This window comes from Herpailurus yagouaroundi, unplaced genomic scaffold, assembly GCF_014898765.1.
Source record: "Herpailurus yagouaroundi ecotype Mexico unplaced genomic scaffold, PumYag 198, whole genome shotgun sequence".
NCBI lineage: Eukaryota > Metazoa > Chordata > Mammalia > Carnivora > Felidae > Herpailurus > Herpailurus yagouaroundi.
In genome coordinates, this window is record NW_024412429.1 from 16,181,830 (window position 1) to 16,204,091 (window position 22,262).

The window sequence follows — 22,262 nt, forward strand, 5'->3', positions numbered from 1 at the left end:
AACATTAAAAACTTAAAATAAAAAAATTTTTTAAAAATGTAGTTTTTAAAATGTAGCTCTGATTACTAAGGACACTACTCCATATAGACCAGTGCAAACCACAGTACAGTATTTTTATTAATAAAGCATTAAGAGTATACTTGAAATGCTGTGTATCAGCCACCCTCCCTCATTTTATACTATTGTCAACATAAAATCAATTAAAACCCCCAGCTATCGGCGCTTCTGGGTGATTCAGTCGGTTAAGTGACTCGGCTCAGGTCATGATCTCACGGTTCCTGGGTTCAAGCCCCGCTGTCAGCACAGAGCCCGCTTCGGATCTTCTGTTCCCCGCTCTCTGCCCCTTCCCCACTGGTCCTCTCTCTCAAGATAAACTTAAAAGAATAAAGATAATAAACAATAGTGATTTACCTCCCTCCCGCTTATAAGTTAGATCCTCTTTCATCCGAAATTCCCTCCCACGCTGATCTGGTTTTTCAACGATCTTAAAAAAAGAAAAATACTAAAGAAATCATCTAAAACACTTGTCATTCTAACGCTTCATTTTCAGGCACACCTTTTCACACTTAGCCGCGTACATATACTATAGAGAAAGAATTGCTATTGTGAAGTCAGTTCTGCATACTCCCCCGCACTCTGAAACCACACATTTGGCCAGGATGCCACAAATTCCTCTCACGACCCTTTAATGACAAGGATCTAGTCTATGCGCCACACGTAATTCACTTGGCCGATCTTTCCGTACCTTAAACAAGGCAGCGATAAACAGTGGTAATAATCATCGCATGGCATATAGTTTTCCTGCTCTTGTATTCCTTTTTTGCTGACCTTCCAAAATTAGGCGTGCTGGCACAAAAAAGCGTGAACACTCGACATGGTCCAGTGCGTCGCCCAATTGCTTTAGAATTTGGTTTTTCAAAAAGCACAGGAACTCGTGCATCTCAGGGCGTTTTTCTCCCGTTCGATTCGATGCACTTCTCTCCACCTGTCCTTACACAGCCCCAGTATCTTTCTCTGTCCTGTACTGTGTGCTTCACGTCCGTCTGCTTTGGTGCGGGGAGAGCTACACAGTCCTTCCTCTTTATCCCAACACTGTCGCCATGCCAAAGTTTGAAAAAAAAGACACAATCCAGCCTCACTTTCTAATTTTTCAGTCATTTGCCAATTTGAGACATCTGCCCTCACTTCTGACGCAAGCTGGTAAAACATTAACTCTGGCCAGGCCGAGGGAGTTCTGTAGCTGGCGAAGCTTACTAGGATGATGTGTCAACTATGTTTATCCAACCGTACGTTTGACCACATTTAAGGAGAGTTGCTGAACTATTCAATTTTGTCACATCTCTGCTAGAATCTGGAAACGCTATCAGTCTTATCTCAAACACTCTATAGTACAGAAACCTGAAAACAACAGAAAAAAAAAAAGAAGCAGAGGGTTGATTACTGGGTTTATTTTTAGTGAACCCAACCTGACTTCTGGTGATCACCAATTTTTTTTTTCACATATCCACTGAGTAATCCATTCTAGGCCAAGAAGAATATTATAATCACGGTTAACTGCAGTTCTTTATGATGAGGGAAGATTGATAGGGGATGGATGGGGTAAGGAAAAAGAATTGCCTTTTATGTACCTATGTATGTACTGTTCCGTTTTTTTTTAATGTTTATTTATTTTGAAAAAGAGAGTGAGCAAGCCTCAGAAGGACAGAGGGAGGGAGAGAGAGAATCCCAAGCAGACTCCGAGCTGTCAGCACAGAACCTGTTGCAGGGCTTGATCCCATGAACTTCCAGATCATGACCTGAGCCGAAGTCAGATGCTCAAACGACTGAGCCACTCCTGCGCCCAAAACATAGAACATTTTTGACTTAAAAGGCTTTGCCCCCAGCCCTCAAGGCAGGTCAGTAGTTCATTTACACCTTTCAGGACCTCTCCTTGCTCCTGGCTTCTCCACTGTGGCAAACTTAGGAGTGTCAGGCTACCCTCCAAGAGGATGTTCTCTTGTTTACTTTCCTCTTTTTCATTCCATCCCTTCTGTATCCCACTAGCTTTTCTCACAGAAGTCTCCTCTCCACCTGCCCCAATCTGGAAAACGCAATCGACAGGGAAGAGGACAGTAGGTATAGATTCGAGGTGGGTGGGCTCAGCTTGAAGGGACAAGAGACAACGGGACAGAGGTGTCCCAGATGGAGACGGACGGTTTCAGAACCCAACAGCGCACAAATGTAACGGAAGCCAGGCCAGTGGATGATACAGCTCACGAGAGCCTGTGGTGTAACAATATCTGAAGAAGTAACAGAAGGAATTTAGTAGTTTTTGAACGGGGGCCTCCCAGACCCGTTTACTTTGAGTTGTGAGTTAGAGAAAGCCCAAAGCTTCTAGTTCAGCAAGTGGTACTTCTGCCTTTACATTACCAGACTCTAAGAGGATCATCAGCGTGTGAGTCACAGAACATTGAACTTTAAAAGAAGACAGGATTCTGGAGGTCACCTCAACACCTCTTTACACGTACAAGAAATCAATCTAAAGGCAGAGAACTTCGGGCAGCAAATGGTCTGGTTTGCAGGCAAAGAAAATGTGCTTGAGCTCTGAAGTATAAGGAAAGTAATGCCCAGAAACGTTGTCAACACCTTAGACTTGGTGGGCACTGTGGAATGTCTCTCCAGCTGTCGGGGGCTGAGGCAGCCTTCACGTGTGAAATCGTCCTGATACACGCTGGCTTCTCTAAGATTCCCTCCCATACTAAGCCGAGCTGTTCGCAAGAAAAGTTAGAAAGGCTTTAGGGATTTTCTTTTTGGAGGTGGGGAGGAGAAGGAAAACACAGACTTTCTAAACGTCAGTTAATTCGTACTGGACATTATTTGTTGAAAAGGAAAATGACAATAAATCAAATGTTTGAACCTTTAAGTCAACTGCCTAGGTTTCTGCTTCAAACAGAATTCGCAATATAAAAGCCGACCCAATCACGAAATCCATGCATAGCCCAAACCGCAATGATGTTTCCGTACAAATATGATGAAGATACCACAGTCTGCATCGATGATGGCCAAGGTGGCGGAAAACGGACTTCAGTCGTGTCGCCATTTCTCGGAGGCCATGTGACTACTGCACCACAATGGGAAAGTACTTACAATTAGACATACGATGTTTACATTCATGATTACCTTGATTGAAAGGGGAAAAAAAAAATGTATAGAAGATCAAAAGAAAACATTTAATAAACCATTGGCTTCTGGGCGCCTGGGTGGTTCAGTCAGTTGAGCAACCAACTTTGACCCAGAGCAGGATCTCAAGGTTTGTGAGTTTGAGCCCTGCATCACGCCCGATGCTGTTAGTGTGGAGCTCACTTCAGATCCTCTGTCCCCTTCTCTACCCCTCCCCCCTTCGTGCTCTCTCTCTCTCTCTTTCTCTGTCTCTCAAAAATAAACATTAAAAAGAAAAAAAGAGGGGCGCCTGGGTGGCTCAGTCGGTTAAGCGTCCGACTTCAGCTCAGGTCACGATCTCGCGGTCCGCGAGTTCGAGCCCCGCATCAGGCTCTGGGCTGATGGCTCGGAGCCTGGAGTCTGCTTCCGATTCTGTGTCTCCCTCTCTCTCTGCCCCTCCCCCGTTCATGCTGTGTCTCTCTCTGTCCCAAAAATAAATAAATGTTAAAAAAAAAAAAAAAAAGATGCAACTTGGGGAATAAAGAATACGGGAATGATAGGTGCGTAACTGGAAGCAAAGAAAGTCTGGAGGGCTATATACACCTACAAGCAGAGGGCCTCTCCAGTTACAGGGTCCAGGGTACTTCTAACTTTATAACCATCTACATCTATAAAGCAATTATATGTATAGAAAAATGGGTAGAACCAGGAAGACTGTTTCCCCACCCCCACCCCCACCTTTTAGTAACTACTTCCCAAAACCTCATTTCCTCATGTTTGCCTTTGTGGAAAAGCAGCCTACGGACACTCAGTGTTGCTCCTACCCATCCAGTGGCCTGGGCAGTGGGGGCTTCCAGTCGCAAGACTAGTTTTTAGATGAATGTTGCATGTATGACATAGAATATTTAAAATTTGGGAACAAGGAAAAGATCTAAGGGACCAGAACTGGAACCAACAAACACTTCACGGCGGCCTGGACGTTGATAAATGACAGGAAGAGAAGACGAAGACAGGGATACCATTCTCCAAGAGTTCCCCTTTATGGGAACACAGCGGGGCCAAAGGGACAGAAGGCAGGCTCCCCCTGAGGTAAACTTGTCTAATGCCCAGACCTATACATGGGACTGAAACTTGGTGGACATAATTTAGTGTTAAAACCCTGGGATCGGCTGGGAGATGGTGCTAAGGGAGGAAATGTGTTTGAAATGGAATGGAATTCATCAGGGCCCAGTAGGAAGGATGAGGAACTGGGATGTCAGGCAAGCAGAGCAAAACAGGAAGGGAAAAGGGGGTGATTGCAGGGGCCTGGCTGTCAGTTACAGCCAAATTAAAGAGAAAAATAAGTAGTAATGCTTCGAATTTAGGCTGTGCAACTTACCTCCGAACCCAAATTGCTCGTACAGCCCAGCATCAGCTACTTCCAGGCCATGATGGAGTGGGCAGAGTCGGGACAGTGGAGAGAAGAGGTTGGCTAATGAAGATGAATCATTTGCCCCTTAAAGATGTAGTAACGTATCCTAAAATACTTAGAAATATAGTGCATTTGGTACCTTAGGAGCTGTCTAGTATCCCCTCAGTTAACAAAAGACATCGAAGGAGAAGGAAGAGGAGGGAGAGGGGGAGAAGAGGAAGGAGAGGAGAAGGGAGAAGAGAGAAGAAGAAAAGACATGTTCTCTTGGCCTCACAGCCAGGATCCCTTCACACTGCAGTGGTCCTGGACCCACCAGCCCCAAAACTGGGAGCTGAGCCAACCACAGGGAGACCCTAGTATTAAACTCAAGAGCTAGTGAAACAAAAGCTCCACTTCCTAGTTCAATTTTCACTTTGATGGCTCATTTTCTTTTTAAAGTTTATTTATTTGAGAGAAAGAGAGAGAGAGGGGCGCCTGGGTGGCTCAGCTGGTTGAGTGCTGGACCTCAGCTCAGGTCACCATCTCGCAGTTCGTGGGTTCAAACCCCGCGTTGGGCTCGGTGCTGACAGCTCGGTGCCTGGAGCCTGCTTCGGATTCTGTGTCCCCCCCTCTCTCTCTGCCCCTCCCTCACTTATGCCCTATCCAGCTCTGTTTCTCAAAAATAAACATTAAAAAAAAAAAAAGTTACACTCAAGAAAAGGGTCAGTAAGTGGGCATATTCGATTAATATAGACTTTGTATACACTGATTTAAAAAATAAACCCAATAATAGCCAATATTTACTCAGAAGCAAGAATCAGTACCTTATGCCTAGATTGACCTGCTCCAGTTTATTGTGGCCTGAAACAATCTCCCAAGAATAGCCCTATGGTGACTTTTGATTTTTTTTTTTTTTTTTTTTTAATGTTTTTTTTCAAGTGACACAATGGGACGCGGGGGGGGGGGGGGGGGGGGGGGGGGGGCGCCTGACACAGGCTCAAACCCACAAAACGCAACATCACTACCCAAGCCGGAAGTCAGACGCTTAAGCGACTGAGCCACCCAGGCGCCCCCAAATTTTTGTTAATGTTTATTTCTGAGAGAGAGAGAGAGAGAGAGAGAGAGAGAGAGAGAGAGAGAGAGACACGGAGCACAGGAGAATCCCAAGCAGGCTCCGTGCTGTCAGCACAGAGCCCCACGCAGGGCTCGAACTCGTGAACCAGGGGATCACGACCTGAGTCTGATCCATCAGAGCTGACTGAGTCTGAGTCCATCAAGAGTCTGATGCCCAACCGACTGAACCACCCAGGCACCCTGACTCAGATTTTAAAAGCAGCAGCTATCTTAAAATTTTTGCTCAGTTACAATCCCAAATACAGTTATTTGCTTTATTTGCTTTCATCAGACTCAAGAAAAAATAAATCAGTGTCTTTCTCAACTTTTTATCCGAAGCCCATATAAGCCAGTTGATTGGCTCATAGTAAAGGAATCATAAACTTTGAGGATTTTTCCTTCTTCATGACCATAAAAAGCAACAAGCAGATGACATTTCTCTTTACTCTTATTCGCCAGAAGAATTTGCAATTCCGTTCAAAAAGGCTCTATTTTGACCTTCCCCTGATCTCCGTTCAGGTTCACATACAGCTACAATACAACCAGTACTCCCTGCAGGAGCTCGAAAGGGTTTGAGGAACACAATTTACAGCATTTAACTTCACACTAGTCCAACTGTCTTTGGCTCCAGAAAATATGGTTAAGGCAAAGTTTGAAGGCATAACGTGGCTTGCGTTAGGATATTTAGCTCTACATGCAGTTAAGTGCCATAGAAATGGAGTCTATAAACAGTTATTATTAGACTCACTGCAGACTGAAAATAATCTCAATCTGATGCAATTATCTGGATTACCTCAACAATGAAATTCATCCAAACTGTCCTCAGCCCCAATTTTTAAAAATTTTTTTGAAAATTTATTTTTTAATTTACATCCAAGTTAGTTAGCATACAGTGCAACAATGATTTTAGGAGTAGATTCCTTACTGCTCCTTACCCATTTGGCCCATGCCCCCTCCCACAACCCCTCCGGCAACCCTCTGTTTGCTCTCTATATTTAAGAGTCTTTTATGTTTTGCCCCCCTCCCTGTTCTTATATTATTTTTGCTTCCCTTCATGTTCATCTGTTTTGTTTCCCAAATTCCTCACGAGTGAAGTCATATGATGTTTGTCTTTCTCTAATTTCGCTTAGCATAATACCCTCTGGTTCCATCCATGTAGTTGCAAATGGCAAGATTTCATTTTTTGATTGCCGAGTAATACTCCACTATATACATACATATATATACACGTACATATATATATGTATACGTGTACATATATATGCACATATGTACATATATGTATGTATATACGTATACATATATATGTGTGTATGTATATATACATATATGTATGTGTGTGTGTGTGTGTGTGTGTGTGTGTGTGTGTATACATACCACATCTTGTTTATCCATTCATCTGTCGATGGACATTTGTCAGCCCCCCAAATTTTAATGATCCTTACTGTTACCTCAATTTTCTACTTCTTTCTTGGCCCTCCCCCCCACCATTAGCAAGTCTAGACATCACTTACTAAGGATAGGAAAATATGAAATATTTCATCTCAGGATGATCTGAGGCATTTCCCAAATAACATACATTTAAAAGCTGGGACATAGCCCCTATTTTCCCAGTTTAACCAGAGAGGAGGAATTTCTCTACATGTGGCTCATTTAAAAATCAGATACATAAGGGGCATCTGGGTGGCTCAGGGGGGCATCTGGGTGGCTCAGTCAGTCAGTTGAGCGTCCGACTTTGGGTCAAGTCATGATCTCACGGTTGAGGGGTTCAAGCCCTGCCTCGGGCTCTGCGCTGACCGCTCAGAGCCGCTGGAGCCTCTTTCGGATTTTGTGTCGCCTCCTCTCTCTGCCCCTCCCCCACTCGTGCTCTGTGTCTCAAAAATAAATGTTTAGAAAGAATTTTTTTTAAATATATAAAAAAAATACCATCATTTTTACATGAATGAAACGAAAACCCATCCTTCCTGTGCCCCCCACCAAAAAAGAATACATTTCCCTAATACATTAGAATTATTGTCTCAGTCTCAGATTAGGAATAACTGTTAAATTTGCGGTCCCCGTCTACATGCTAACAGATGCGGGCGTAGATCCCAACTAATTATTGGCTCCACACTACCCATCACAATAAATGCAGACGCCGCACCCAGAATTCAATGTTGTCCGCAGCAGGGCCTCAAGTGCCTCCCTGGGCTCTCCTCAACCCCTCTTCCAGCTACGCTCTCTTCTCTTGCCCAGCTTTTTTCAACTGCGTTTGCATAAAGAGGCCTACTATGTGTCCCCTTTTGGAGAGGCGTAATTAATAATTACCAACATACTAAAGATGTGGCCAAGTCCTGCAGTTAAGGAAGAGTAGGCGGCCCCATTTCATCACTTTTCAATTTTTATTATTATTGTACTATTTTTCTACGTTCTTGCCCCCTCTGAAGGGTCTCCGTTCTTCAACAATTCACCATAGATTCTATTTCCTCGATCTTGGCTCGGGCTGCTATGACAAACGACCGGGGCTTAGACAACAAATGTGTATTTTTCACACAGTCCTGGAGGCAGGGAGTCCAAGGTGAAGGTGGGGGGCCAATCTGGGTCCCGCTGAGAGGGCTGTCTCCTCATCCTATTCTCACGTGGCAGGGAGCGAGAAAGCCACCCACCTGCCTCTTCTTGTGAGGTAACTAACACGATCACGATGGCTCCACGATGGCTCCACGATGGCTCACCTTCATGACCCATCACCTCCCCAAGGCCCCATCTCTTTAATACCATCACACTGAGCGTTCCGGTTTCCGCACATGAATTTTGTGGGGACACTCCATGCATTGCATCCTCTGTGTCCCCCTTCCTGGTACCTCAGTCTGTGCTCCCTCTTGCCTCCGGACCTGTCACGGCCGTGCCCCTTGTCCAACACTCAGCTACAGTACGGTTTCCATGAGCTTAAGTCCACAATAAACTGTGGGCACTGTGGCCACATGTAGTTGCAGGAAACCGGGCTGGTCCCCTGAGGTGCTTAACACCCACTGCAAAGAAAGACCCTCCCCCCCCCCAACCCCTGTTCACTTAAAAGGAACTCTCTGCTTTTCCCTTTCTTTGTAAATATACCTATGCATAGCCTATTATCGCTTGCATACATACTCTTTAAATAAAAATTTTGAGTCTGAGATCATGCAATTAAGGAAAAAAATAAATAAAACCCACTTAATCACATCTATGGCTTCCCAGTCACTAACCTAGAGCCTTACCTTTGTTTTGGTGTTGCAAGGTGGTCTGCTACTTCTAGACCAGCCCTCCTAGAGGCTGAGAAGTGAATCCAAGCACTTAATTTGCCGGAAGACTAAAGCACACTGGGTAAGGACGAAGCAAGGAGCCAAGGATCATAGGGACGGCTTGAGAAACTTTCTCTGACAAATGTAATACTTTAAACCATGACCTAGTTCCCTGAATACTTAAGCATTCTTTGCATTCCTTCCTCTCCTGGAGGACTGTTTATCAGGCACAGTTCCAAAAGGGACTTGAAATCTCGCTCTCTAGATAACACTGTACGTCCTCTTTGGTCACCACAGACTCTGCATATAGGACAAAAACCTTCTGAGCATTCAAAAGATCTAGTATGTCTTTAATTAGTGTGAAAAGAATAACCGACCTTCGTTTTAATCAAAGCAAACCAGCTTTCTATATCGTAACTGAGAGACCTAAAACTGCCATCGAATTGCATTTAAAGTTAACTTAAACTCTTGAAAGTTTTACAAAGAAAAAATATCAGCTATAAAACCAGATCAGCTGGGGATCTGCCCCCAGTCCTGTCAACTACTTTCTCTTTAAATTTTACACACTGACTTTTGTCAGGATTGGAGGAAAGATGGTAATAATCAAGACTGATTTAGTAAACATCAGTGGTGACATTTTCTACTGGTTTTCACTAACTTTCTTCATGGAAAACAGAGCTCAAGAACAAAAATTTCCCTTTAAATATTTAGATGAACACTACAGGAGTCCGAAATTCATGTCTAAGTGCCGAGTCACTGAATTATACACCTGAAACTAACGACACTCTGTTAACTGGAATTCAAATAAGAACTAGAGAGAGAAAGACAGAGAGGGAAGGAAGCTCATGTCTGAATATTAAACACGTCATTTCTAAAATAATGAAGAAAAATTCATCATAGAGAGCCTGGCTAATTCTTAGCAATTTCCTATAGTTGACAGACAAGCCTATCTCCACCCCGGCCCTCCAATGTACTACAGTGTACATCGACTTTAAATGCAAAGCAGATAGACCACATCTAAGGCTGAACTTTGCACAGCCTGCAATTTGTTATGGGTATGGAGTAAAACTGTTATCCAAATGAAGGATAACTTCAAACCGAAGTTTGTTTCTTTCTCTCTCTCTCTCTTTCTTTTTGAGAGACAGACAGAGAGCACAAGCAGGGGAGGGGCAGAGAGAGACAGAGAGAAAGAGAGGGAGACACAGAATCCAAGCAGGCTCCAGGCTGAGATGTCAGCACAGAGCCCGACACGGGGCGCGAACTCCCAAACCGCGAGATCATGATCTGAGCTGAAGTCGGACACTCAACTGACTGAGCCACCCAGGCACCCCTCAAACCAAAGTTTCTTAAGACGCATTCTACAGTTTGCTAACTTAGTGAAAAATTATCACGCAGCACTGAAAATGTAAAAAAAAAAAAAAAAAGATTAAAAGCCATTAGAGACATCAATAATCCTATTTTATGCATCACAACAATATATATTTTATGGAGTCAGGAAATCTATCAGGGGTGCAATGTCTTAAAAAATGTCTTTAAAAAACATGTTTTAAATTAAAAGGGTCAATATCAGGGAGTGATGATAGAAAATTGATCCTTGCTGCAGACCAAGCCCACAGTGTGTAATGGCTCAATTCAGTATAAAATCATGTGCTCAGACACGAAAAATGGCGAACCATAAATCATCCCCTGAACAAAACAGAGGGCAGGCAGTGGAGACGGAAAAAATCACAAAGAAGGGTCTTCTTTGAAAGTAAAGGTAAACATTCCACGTTACCTAGATTCCTTGCCTACAAGTGGAAGGAACGTGAGTCAACCATCAGAGGCTTTCATTTTAGGCAGACCCGATGCGCTGGGGTAAAAGTCCCTGCTGTATACAGCAGTGGGTCCGATAGCTGTTCAACCCACTGGCATCTGTTCTACCTAGATTTCTATTAATATTCACTCTTGTTTCCACTTTGTCCACAGCCACGACCCTAAGTTGCTTATACTTGACCTTCCCCTAGGCCTCCCACCTGCACCACCCAGTGATCCTGGATTGCACCCAATGCCATGGTCTCTGCTCTGACAGGGATGGCTGTTACAGAAATGGTATTGGTCTCATGGGAGTCCTCTGTCATTACCTATAAAGTCTGCTGCAAACTTCTTTTTCACAAGCCCCAAGTTGTTACTACCAAGTGATGTTCTCCCTTCCGAAGATCCTCTCTGCAGCATGAACCGTGGCTTGGCAGGGTACATTTACAGCGGTAGACAATGAACTGCAACCTACACCAGGAGGGGAACATGCTTGCCTGTCCCAGGTACTCTGCAGGCTAAGTTTTGACCGCTCCGCTCGGGTACTGTGGGCCGCCCGCATGCAAACCTATGCCCTGCACCCAATCCCCACTGGGTCCTGAGTATCTGCTACATCACCAGATCGTGCAAATGTTATCTGGCACCACCTCCCCGCAACACCCTTTCTGGCCTCATTCCCCACCCGCCCCCCACCCTCCCATCCGCCCATTCACGTGGCACCTGCATCTTCGGTTCGTTCTTCACGAGCAGCCCTCCCTGGCTCTCGGCTGCCTGTGCAGCATTCCCAACAAGCTCTATGAGCCTGCTCCTTCCATCTGCCCCTTACAAGCATGCAGCTCCTTTATCTGCTGGTCCCTCTGGCCTCCCAACTCATGGCCTCATGCACCTGCAACACTTTCCAAAATGTTTTCTCCCTACGGCAGCTATCTGGACAACTCACTGAGAAGACATGTACCAAGTAATGGCAATTCTTCTATTTTCTATCCAATTTAGTTGAACCGTTTTCATGGAGCGTTTCCTAGAGGGACCCTCTGCCCTCACTCAGACTATGAGGTACTCAGATAAAGCTGAGTGTTCTCATCTCTCCGTTTCTCAAAGCATCTAGACCAATTCCTTTCACCTGCTAAGTGGTTATGGAACACCCACTTTTTTTAATGTTTATTTTTGTGAAAGAGAGACAGAGTGCGAGTGAGGGAGGGCAGAGAGGGAGACACAGAACCCAAAGCAGGCTCCAGGCTCCAAGCTGTCAGCACAGAGCCTGATATGGGGCTCAAACTCACAGACTGGGAGATCGTGACCTGAGCCAAAGTTGGACGCTCAACCGACTGAGCCACCAAGGCACCCCTACACTTGACTACTTTTAATGCAAGTTATTACACACCAAGAAAAATTAAGCTTAGAACGTAACGTCTGCTTCCCACTTTTTTATATTTACCTACGTATGAACTCACCATTGCCATGGCAGACCAGGGTAATGTGGTGTCCCTGGTGTGTCGATGGGGACCCCCAAATGTGGGGCAACCAATGGGTGGAAGCCGGTGGCACGGGAAGGTGAAAGGATTCACCAAGGCAGAACAAAGGAGATAGGAGTTTGTTTTTAAAAAAAAAAAAATTTTTTTATGTTTATTTCTTTTTGGGAGAGAGTGAGAAAGAGGGAGTGTGAGTGGGGAGGGGCAGAGAGAGAGGGAAACACAGAAGCTGAAGCAGGCTCCAGGCTCTGAGCTGTCAGCACAGAGCCCGACGTGGGGCTGGAACTCACAGACCTCAAGATCGTGGCCTGAGCCGAAGTCGGAAGTTTATTAAATACACTGCAGGGAAGCGGCGGGCAGGAGAGCAAAGGGGAGATGGTCTGCAACAAGGCAGTGGGGGGTGGCTGTATTTAAAGGAGGAAGGTGAGGAGGTTTGGGGATGTGTGGAATTTTCCCCTTTTTTGGTAACTGTGCCCGCTTGTAAGTAGCCCCACTGGTCAGTTAGAGCCCATGGATATTTTGAGGTGGGTCGCCTGGTGGGCCTGTCTGTATTCAGCCTGGTGGTCCCTGTGGGCCCTTGTGCCTCGATCAAGTTTCCACTGCTCAAGTTTGTCTACAAGCGGCCTCTACAGGTAACACTTGAGATGTAAAATGTAAACCACAGGCCAGCTATTGTAACTGATTACATTTTTAGCCACTCCCTTAATGCTTTTAAGTTACTATAATACGAATAAACACAAAGGAAATTCCTTTTAAGAAAAAAGAAATCAGTAAGCAACAGATTTGTTGTGTGGGGAAACTCGAGTTTTAAACAGAAGTGACTATTTAATCAGTAGTCCTGGAAACAAGAGGTAACCAGTATGGCAAATAAATTTGGATCTCTCCCTCCAGACATAAAACAATTCATTTGTAGCAAGGAGTGGAAAGGAAAGCTTGTGACTTTCTTAGTCCTGAGCTCTTGGGGTTCTTTCTTTCCATCCCCAGTCCTGGCACCGTGCCCGGAGTAGAACAGAGAGTAAAGACATGTTTATGGAATCAAGACTGAGTAGTCACATGATGAGCAAGGCCAGAACCCTATTCTGATCATCAACGACTTGGTTAGGTTTTAGGATTTCTTCAAGGATTTCTGCACCAGCTGAATACCATAAACTCAGCCCTCAGTTCCTTCCCACTTACCCGGCACGGCAGAGGTTTTAAAATTGACAAATGAGGGAAGAGGTTTAAGAGGCTCCGGGTGGAAATGAACATGAACATTGACAAGAGGCTCCTCCTTGCTCAGAAAGGATAATGGCATGGAATTCAACATGTATTTATCCTGCATAGCACATTCCATTTAGAAAAGCCTCTGCTGGCAGCACACTTCTCAACGCAGTAGAATCAAGGACAGAATTATGTAGGAGGAATATTTCCCTTTATTTTCTCCTGAAAATGTGAGGGGTGGAATACCGGCTCTTCCAACATCATCTGAAACGCTCCCTCCCACCCACACGGGCTCTAACCTCGGTCAGTCTCTGCTGTCATCTTGGCCTGGACCACTTCTCCCTGGCCCTCTGTGGGCCCCTATCGCCTGTACCTCCTTCCTGAAGGCAATGCCAGCCACAGCAGGCAAATCAGAATACCTGGTGAGCATTAAGGTGCTGATTACCTGACCTTTCAGTTGCCCGGGATTCTGATTCAATGCGTCTAGGATGGAAAGCAACCAGGTTGCTCAATTGTGCAACCCGGTTCGCAATGTCTGCACACAACAAACAGAAGATCAGCCAATAAGTGGCAATAATCCTCCCCTTCTTAAATTCTAGACTTGTTTCATTTACAAATCAAACACTTTGACATTTAGTAAGTTGGCATTTACTAAAACCGGAATTAAAGTTAGGCAGAATGAAACCACAAGGCTGTCCATACTCCACCCTACTTTAAAAAAAAATTTTTTTTTTTTAATGTTTATTTATTTTTGAGAGAGACACAGAGCATGAGCAGGGGAGGGGAGGAGAGAGAGCGAAACAGAATATTAACCAGGCTCCAGGCTCAGAGCCTGACGCGGGGTTCGAGATCACGACCTGAGCTGAAGTCGGACGCTTAACCGACTGAGCCACCCAGGCGCCCCACCCACCCTGCTTTTTAAAAAAACATCACAGACAAGCTGCCTGGAAGACAAAAACCTTTCAACTCTCATGAATCTGTGTATTAAGAAAAATCTAGGGGCGCCTGGGTGGCGCAGTCGGTTAAGCGTCCGACTTCAGCTCAGGTCACGATCTCGCGGTCCGCGAGTTCGAGCCCCGCGTCGGGCTCTGGGCTGATGGCTCGGAGCCTGGAGCCTGTTTCCGATTCTGTGTCTCCCTCTCTCTCTGCCCCTCCCCCGTTCATGCTGTGTCTCTCTCTGTCTCAAAAATAAATAAACGTTGAAAAAAAAAAGTTAAGAAAAATCTAACATGGTCTGGGAAAGACCTTGTAGTTTCTGTGCTTTGAGCACCTATCTTTTTTCTGGGAAATCACATTTATTCCAGTTAACAGAGGAAGGCTATAGCTTGTGATGGGAATGAGAACAGAACCCGGGGCGGGGGTCTTCAGTCTACTGTTTTCCCAGGAGTGGAATTCTGCTCCCCCCCCCCCCACCCAGTCCCAGGTTCCAACATTTCATGGATCACAAGTATGAAGAAATTTCTGACAACTAGATGCCTTTAGATTGTTCCCAGGGGAGAAATTTTACGATTGCTAAAGAAGTAGATCACTGTCCAAGTAAATAAAGACTGTTTACGAATTTGGGAAAAAATGAGTAAACACAAGCAGTACTTCGGCCACTTTTTTTACTTTTTTTTTTTTTAACGCTTATTCGTTTTTTCGAGGGGGGAGGGGCAGAGAGAGAGGGGGACACAGAATCCGAAGCAGGCTCCAGGCTCTGAGCTGTCAGCACAGAGCCCGACGCGGGGCTCGAACTCACGGGCCGCGAGATCATGACCTGAGCCGAAGTCGGACGCTCATCTGACCGAGCCACCCAGGCGCCCCACTTTTTACTCTTAAACTTGCTTTTCCTTATTTTGAATAACTTTGAGGTGGGGTGGGGGAGTCTTTAAAAATTAACAGTAAAATAAACCATAGCCTTTAATGTTCTGGAAACCAGTCTGGTTCGTGATCGGGTGGCATGGAGAGGAAAAGCATATGGGTGATATACGTAATTAAAAACACATCGAGGAAACTCAAGTGCCAACTTGGGTGCAGAGTAGCAAATATTAGCAAATCTGCCCTGCACTGACGCAAATCATCCAAAAACTCGTGATCTTCAGAGTGGGGATACAGAGTGTCTCCCTGGAAGGTAAATTTAGCAAGGGCTATCTAAATTTTAAATGCATATAAATGCTCTGAGCAAGCAATTCCACCTCCAGAAATCTATCCTAGAGACACATTTGCACACATACAAAGATATCAGAGCTAGGATATTCCCTGTGTCAATTTAACAGAGCAAAAGACTAGGAAAATGTCAATGTAAACACAGGGGACTGGTTAAACTTTTACTGCATTTCAACCCATAAAGGGAAAATTTATGTAGCCATAAATAAGAATGGGGGTGGGGGGTTAAGGGGCACCTGGGTGGCTCAGTCCAATGAGTTCAGCATCCGACTCTTGATTTTGGTTCAGGTCATGATCTCATGGTTTGTGGGTTCAGGCCCTGTGTCGGGGTCTGTGCCGACAGCTCAGAGCCTGGAACGTGCTTCGGATTCTGTGTGCCCCCCCCCCCCCCGTCCCTCCCTTACTCGTGCTCAGTCTCTCTCTCTCAAAAATAAACATGAGGGGTGCCTGGATGGCTCAGTCAGTTAAGTGTCCAACTTCGGCTCAGGTCATGATCTCACTCCATGATTTCGAGCCCCATGTCAGGCTCTGTGCTGACAGCTCAGAGCCTGGAGACTGCTTTGGATTCTGTGTCCCCCTCTCTCTCTGCCCCTCCCTGCTCACACTGTCTCTCTCAAAAATAAACATCTAAAAAATTTTTAATGAAAAATAAGACATTAAAAAGTTAAAAAAAAAAAAAGAACGGACGACTTGATCTCAGGGTCTTGCGCTCAAGCCCCACATTGTGTAGAGATTATTTAAAAAATAATGGACCTGTTCTTATTTATATACTCTACATGCATAAAGTTTCTGAAAGAACATGCAAGAAACCATCAACTTTGGTTTCAAACCATCCACAGTGAATGCTTGGTGGCTGGGAGGTGACAAGAGACTTACTTTTCACCAAACTCTACAAATCCAACTTCTCAACCATTAACATTTTTAGAAAAATAAACATTAGGGGTCCCAGATAGCTCAGGGAGAACGCAGGACTCTTGATCTCGGGATTGTGAGTGCGGGCCCCACGATGGGTGTAGACATGACTTAAAAAAAAAAAATCTTAAAAAAATTAAACATAAATCCTATTATGCAATGATTGTAAATAAAAATCATTTCAATAAGACTAAACAAGGACTTTTGATCTCATGAAGATGTTATGATTTAAGAATGTCAGATTATAGTCAGTTTTAAATAACTCAATTATTCATAAGTAATATGAATGTATGGATAATTGAAATTATTATAGATTATTAACATCTTCCCCTAATCCTGTTTAGAGTTGGAAACAAAACACTGACCATACAAAACCCTACCCTTAGGGTCTCTAAAAAAGTGCTAATTAGCAAGAAAATAACCCAAAATCCAAATAGACAAGTCAAATAAATATTACAGATTTTTAAGATTTCTCTTAAATAAGCTTGCACATTTATAATATATAGTGCTTCTCCCTTCCAAACTCAGTTTTCATATTTCCTATTATTTTAAAATAAAACATTCTAAATTATAATTTTTTCAGGTGTAAGACAATGAAGTGTTGGGTTCAAGGATATTTTAGCTTTGTTTTTTTCATGAGATAAAAGCACTGATAAATTTTTTCTCAGTGCTATAAATCTGAATTTCTTACTTCCCGAATAGACTGTCGCATACAGAATCACAGAGGCCAAGGATGTGCACCACTGAGCTTGGTTTTCCTTTCAGTGGTATTCTAGAACAGTGAGTTAAAGCTGATGGAGAAAAAGAAACAATTTCATAATACCTTTTTAGTATATGTGCTACCGAAGCGAGCACTTCATAATACCTTTTTTAATTTTTATTTATTTATTTTTTTAAATTTTTTTTTTCAACGTTTTTATTAATTTTTGGGACAGAGAGAGACAGAGCATGAACGGGGGAGGGGCAGAGAGAGAGGGAGACACAGAATCGGAAACAGGCTCCAGGCTCTGAGCCATCAGCCCAGAGCCCGATGCGGGGCTCAAACTCACGGACCGCGAGATCATGACCTGGCTGAAGTCAGACGCCCAACCGACTGCGCCACCCAGGCGCCCCTCATAATACCTTTTTAAAGCAAAACATTTTACGGGTGCCTGGGCGGCTCAGTTGGTGGAGTGTCCGACTTCGGCTTAGGGCATGATCTTGTGGTTCACAGGTTCGAGCCCCATGTCGGGCTCTGTGCTGACAGCTCAGAGACTGGAGCCTGCTTCAGATTCTGTCTCCCTCTCTCTCTGCCCCTGCCCAGCTCATACTCTCTCTCTCTCAAAAATAAATAAAGCATTAAAAAAATTTAAAAATAAATAAAGCATAACATTTTGTTTTATCAATTATCCTATAAAATACCAAATGAGAATAATCCTTATTCGCTTTAAAAAAAAAATTTTTTTTTTCAACATTTATTTATTTTTGGGACAGAGAGAGACAGAGCATGAACGGGGGAGGGGCAGAGAGAGAGGGAGACACAGAATCGGAAACAAGCTCCAGGCTCTGAGCCATCAGCCCAGAGCCCGACGCGAGGCTCGAACTCACAGACCGCGAGATCGTGCCCTGGCTGAAGTCGGGCGCTTAACCGACTGTGCCACCCAGGCGCCCCCTTATTTGCTTTAAAGGGATCTGAGGCAGAGGCTAGCTGACCCAAAGTGGACTCAAAAGCATACACTGTCTGAGGCCTGTTCATCATAGAAGGAACTATTTCAGGAGGAAATCTCCACTGATCTCACACATCCACTAGGCTACAAGGCTAGTAGGGATTGAAGGGTTGGCATGGCGGTCCCCACAGGCTACCTATCCTAAGCGATTGTCCTCACACCCACATCTCCTGTGCTCTACTCAAAAGTAGTACCTCTTGGAATCTGGGAGAAATCCATAGGCACACAGGTAGCCTGTATTCACAAACCACCACTCTGTTAACACATATTCTCTCCTAGTCATTCTAAATTCTGGCCCTTTTATTTTAAAACTGGTGACATCATCCCAGTAAGGTCATTTTCTTCCTCAGTTCCCATTTTGTAAACAGAAGGCAAGTGGGAGAAAGCATCCTACCTCAGGCTGGGAAGAATTAAGAAATGCAGCTGGCCAACTCAATTGTGTGCTCTCATGCTCGGAGGGCAAAGACATCCTTAAATCTACCAATCAGACAATGGATTCTTCTACTTGAGTACATCTTTATGTTCTGGTGATTCACAGCTCTTGTAACCAAATGGAACCATAACCAGAAGGAGTGAAGAGTCTCATCTCCCCACCTGCCAGGGACACTGGCCTCACCGTTGCAACTGACCACTGCTCCGTTTCCAGTTCTGAAGTCATTGCTTGAGCAGGAAATACAAGAAGGATAATTCGGAGAATTATGATTGTCCAAACTTCGCTTGGCTCAAGAAATCAAGATTAGGAGGCATTCACTTTCAAACATCCCCTCTCTGCAAAGAGAGCTTTCCTACTGTTTTTCCTTTCTGATCTTATACTCTAATAAATTTTTGCCTGCTGCTCAAAAAAAAAAAAAAAAAAAAATTCAGGATTTCCCAGAAACTTTAAGTAAATGTCATGTCTACATTAACATCTGAATAAAAAAATACTCTTTCAGGGGCGCCTGGGTGGCGCAGTCAGTTAAGCGTCCGACTTCAGCCAGGTCACGATCTCGCGGTCCGTGAGTTCGAGCCCCGCGTCGGGCTCTGGGCTGATGGCTCAGAGCCTGGAGCCTGTTTCCGATTCTGTGTCTCCCTCTCTCTCTGCTCCTCCCCCGTTCATGCTCTGTCTCTCTCTGTCCCAAAAATAAATAAACGTTGAAAAAAAAAAATTTAAAAAAAAAAATACTCTTTCAAAGACAAACTTTTAAAAAGCAGATGATTGGGGCACCTGGGTGGCTCAGTCAGTTAAGCGCCCGACTTCAGCATAGGTCATGATCTCACCTTTTTTGAGTCCGAACCCCACCTGGGCTTTGCATGGACAGTGCAGAGCCCTCCTGGGATTCTCTCTCTCCCTCTCTCTGCCCCTCCCACATTCACACACAAGCACAAGCGTTCTCTCTCAAAAATAAACTTAAAAAAAAAAATTGTGAACAGATCCTTACACTTAAAGCCCTCCCTATTAAAAAAATAATAAAAATAAAAACAGATGATTGGGGCTGCTGGGTGGCTCCATCGGTTAAGCGACTCTTGATCTCTCCGACTCAGCTCATGATCTCACAGTTCATGAGTTCAAGCCCTGCATCAGGCTCTGCACTGACAGTGTGGAGCCCGCTTAGAATTCTCTCTCCCTCTCTCTACTCCTCCCCTGCTTGCTCTCTGTCTCTCAAAATAAACAAACTTTTAAAAAAATCTTTAGGGGCGCCTGGGTGGCTCAGTCGGTTAAGCGTCTGACTTCGGCTCAGGTCATGATCTCGCAATCCATGGGTTCGAGTCCCACGTTGGGCTCTGTGCTGACAGCTCAGGGCCTGGAGCCTGCTTGGGATTCTGTGTCACCCTCTCTCTGTGCCCCTCCCCTGTTCATGCTCTGTCTCTCTGTCTCAAAAATAAATAAACGTTAAAAAAAAATTAAAAATCTTTAAAAAAATAAATAAAAATAGATGATTGAGGAATATGACACTTCATTTACTAACTGCATTGGGGTAGTCTGAAATTCCTGCCCCTGCAGTGGCCAAAATGGGCAAGTCTCAAAATTAAAACTGATAAATAATTGATCAAGCCAATTCCCCCCAGAATTTACATATATAAGATTGTAAAAGATTGAAAAGATTCCATTTTATTGAAATATACCAGATAAACCCAGGACTTGTGCTTCAGTGCACCTAAATGTTAGGGTTGAGTAATCAAGTTTTAACACTCCATTTGACCTGATAGGAGTGATATTCAATTAGTGTAATGTCTTCTAAGAAGTACTTACTCAGTAAATGGCTGATGACTAAAATTAACCACAAAAAAAGAGAAAGTAAACTGGACTGCTAAATAGGCAGCATGCATGTCATATAAACATCACTGAGATGGAAAAAAAAATCTGTAAATAGCCTTTAATTTGTGATCAGCATCCTAACAGGGGAGGGGGGGGTTGTATTAGTCTAAACCCCCAAATGTCCACACACGCAATCAAGAAAGCTCAAGATGTAATTCATAACTAATTCAACCTAGGAAGTGGTCTCACTTGAGCCCCTTGCATTCACAATATTTTGTGCATTTGCAATTAAAGACAATTTGAAATTGCAATGCGAACAAGTCACTTTATTTCTAGAGAAATAGAAACCAAAGACCCCAAAGAGTTTTTGCCAAAACAGTCACTTGGTCTATGAACAACCTGTGGTTTTAGTCACTGATACGAGAGGCAGATCACGACAGTGAGATGGTCCAAGGTTAAACTGTAGAAAAAGCAGCATCCAATCAAAACCAGGGAGCCAGTACATCCTACACGCCAGGCAGCATGTCACACATGGGGGGGGGGGGACACTTGAGCAAAAACACACATACGGTCCCTGTCCCGTGGAGCATTTACAACAGCCAGGAGAACACTTAGTCAAGTCACTAAACCTACAAACGTGGGAACTGCTGGAAGAAGGGTGCTACAGGAGCCTGGCATGGCACATAGGATTACTCGAAGGTCAGCACTAGGCTTTAACAGGGCAAAGAGGGGAGGCAAGAGCTCCGTGCTGAGTCACTCTTAATCAGGGAGTCCTTTCGAAAAGACAGGTTTTCAAAACCTGAGTAATAAATTTTTGCTAGCTGAAATGAAAAACGACACCATTTTCCAAGGAGACACGTAAGTGTATTGATTTGTCTCCAAATTGATAACTGGGCAGGATGCCAAAGAGTTCAATGATATTCTAGATGTTATTTAAGTAATTTTTTTTAAAGGAGGTGGCTTGGCTGCTTCAAGATGGTGGTGACTAGGAAAGAGGGTGGATAGGATTACGGAAGGACAAAAAGAGAGCCAAAGGAATAGTTCTTAAATGAACAAATTCAAGTTTACCAGATTTATTTAACAGATTAGGTATCCTGTTTCAGCATGAACTGTTAAGATAACCTGAAGCAGTAAAAACCGAGGGAAAAAACGTCCCCAACTGCAAGCTTTTAGTAATTACAGCTTAAAACTACTTTCATTACGAGACTCTAAACTTTTAATTTTTTTTTTCAACGTTTATTTATTTTTGGGACAGAGAGAGACAGAGCATGAACGGGGGAGGGGCAGAGAGGGAGACACAGAATCGGAAACAGGCTCCAGGCTCCGAGCCATCCACCGAGAGCCTGACGCGGGGCCTCGAACTCCCGGACCGCGAGATCGTGACCTGGCTGAAGTCGGACGCTTAACCGACTGCGCCACCCAGGCACCCCAATTACGAGACTCTAAATACTGCTCATGAGGCCATTTTGGCAGTAGTCGGCATCAAAAGGTGATGTACGGTGAGTATTAAAGTGAGAGTCAGATCTCAATAGGATAGTACCTGACTCAAGCCTAAAGCTTAGGCACCTCTTAGAAAATTCGATATTCCAGGCAATTGGTACTTGGTACCATCTACAGCTCTAGGGACCACGGGTTTTACAAGTAGGTACAAGTTAAACGCTAGGGGTAATCTAATTAAGAGCACTCTCTCAGCCCAAACTAGACTAGGACAGCTAAAGAGGTCACAACGATGACATCACAGTTGAGAGAAATTTACCTAGATTTCAGGGCGGGAGGTTGTTTTTCACACTGTAAACATCTACACTTCCTGATAACTCTTAAAGGTCCTCACATCCTATATCCTCAGATACAACACATAGTATGTCCTCTTTTTTTTTTTTTTTTTTTTTTTTTTTTTTTTTTTTTTTT

At 44.1% G+C, this 22,262-nt stretch overlaps 1 protein-coding gene and 1 long non-coding RNA gene across 2 annotated transcripts in view; both read right to left on the reverse strand.

The window, feature by feature from the left end:
* Positions 1–22,262, reverse strand: part of AKAP12 (A-kinase anchoring protein 12) — a 105,468-nt gene that overhangs the window by 81,780 nt on the left and 1,426 nt on the right. The window lies entirely within an intron of this gene.
* On the reverse strand, positions 93–10,069 carry LOC121013314 (uncharacterized). The gene is made up of 2 exons (XR_005782630.1): positions 8,872–10,069; positions 93–1,398 (listed from the first exon to the last, which is right to left on the reverse strand). It is a non-coding gene; the product is annotated as an uncharacterized LOC121013314 (long non-coding RNA).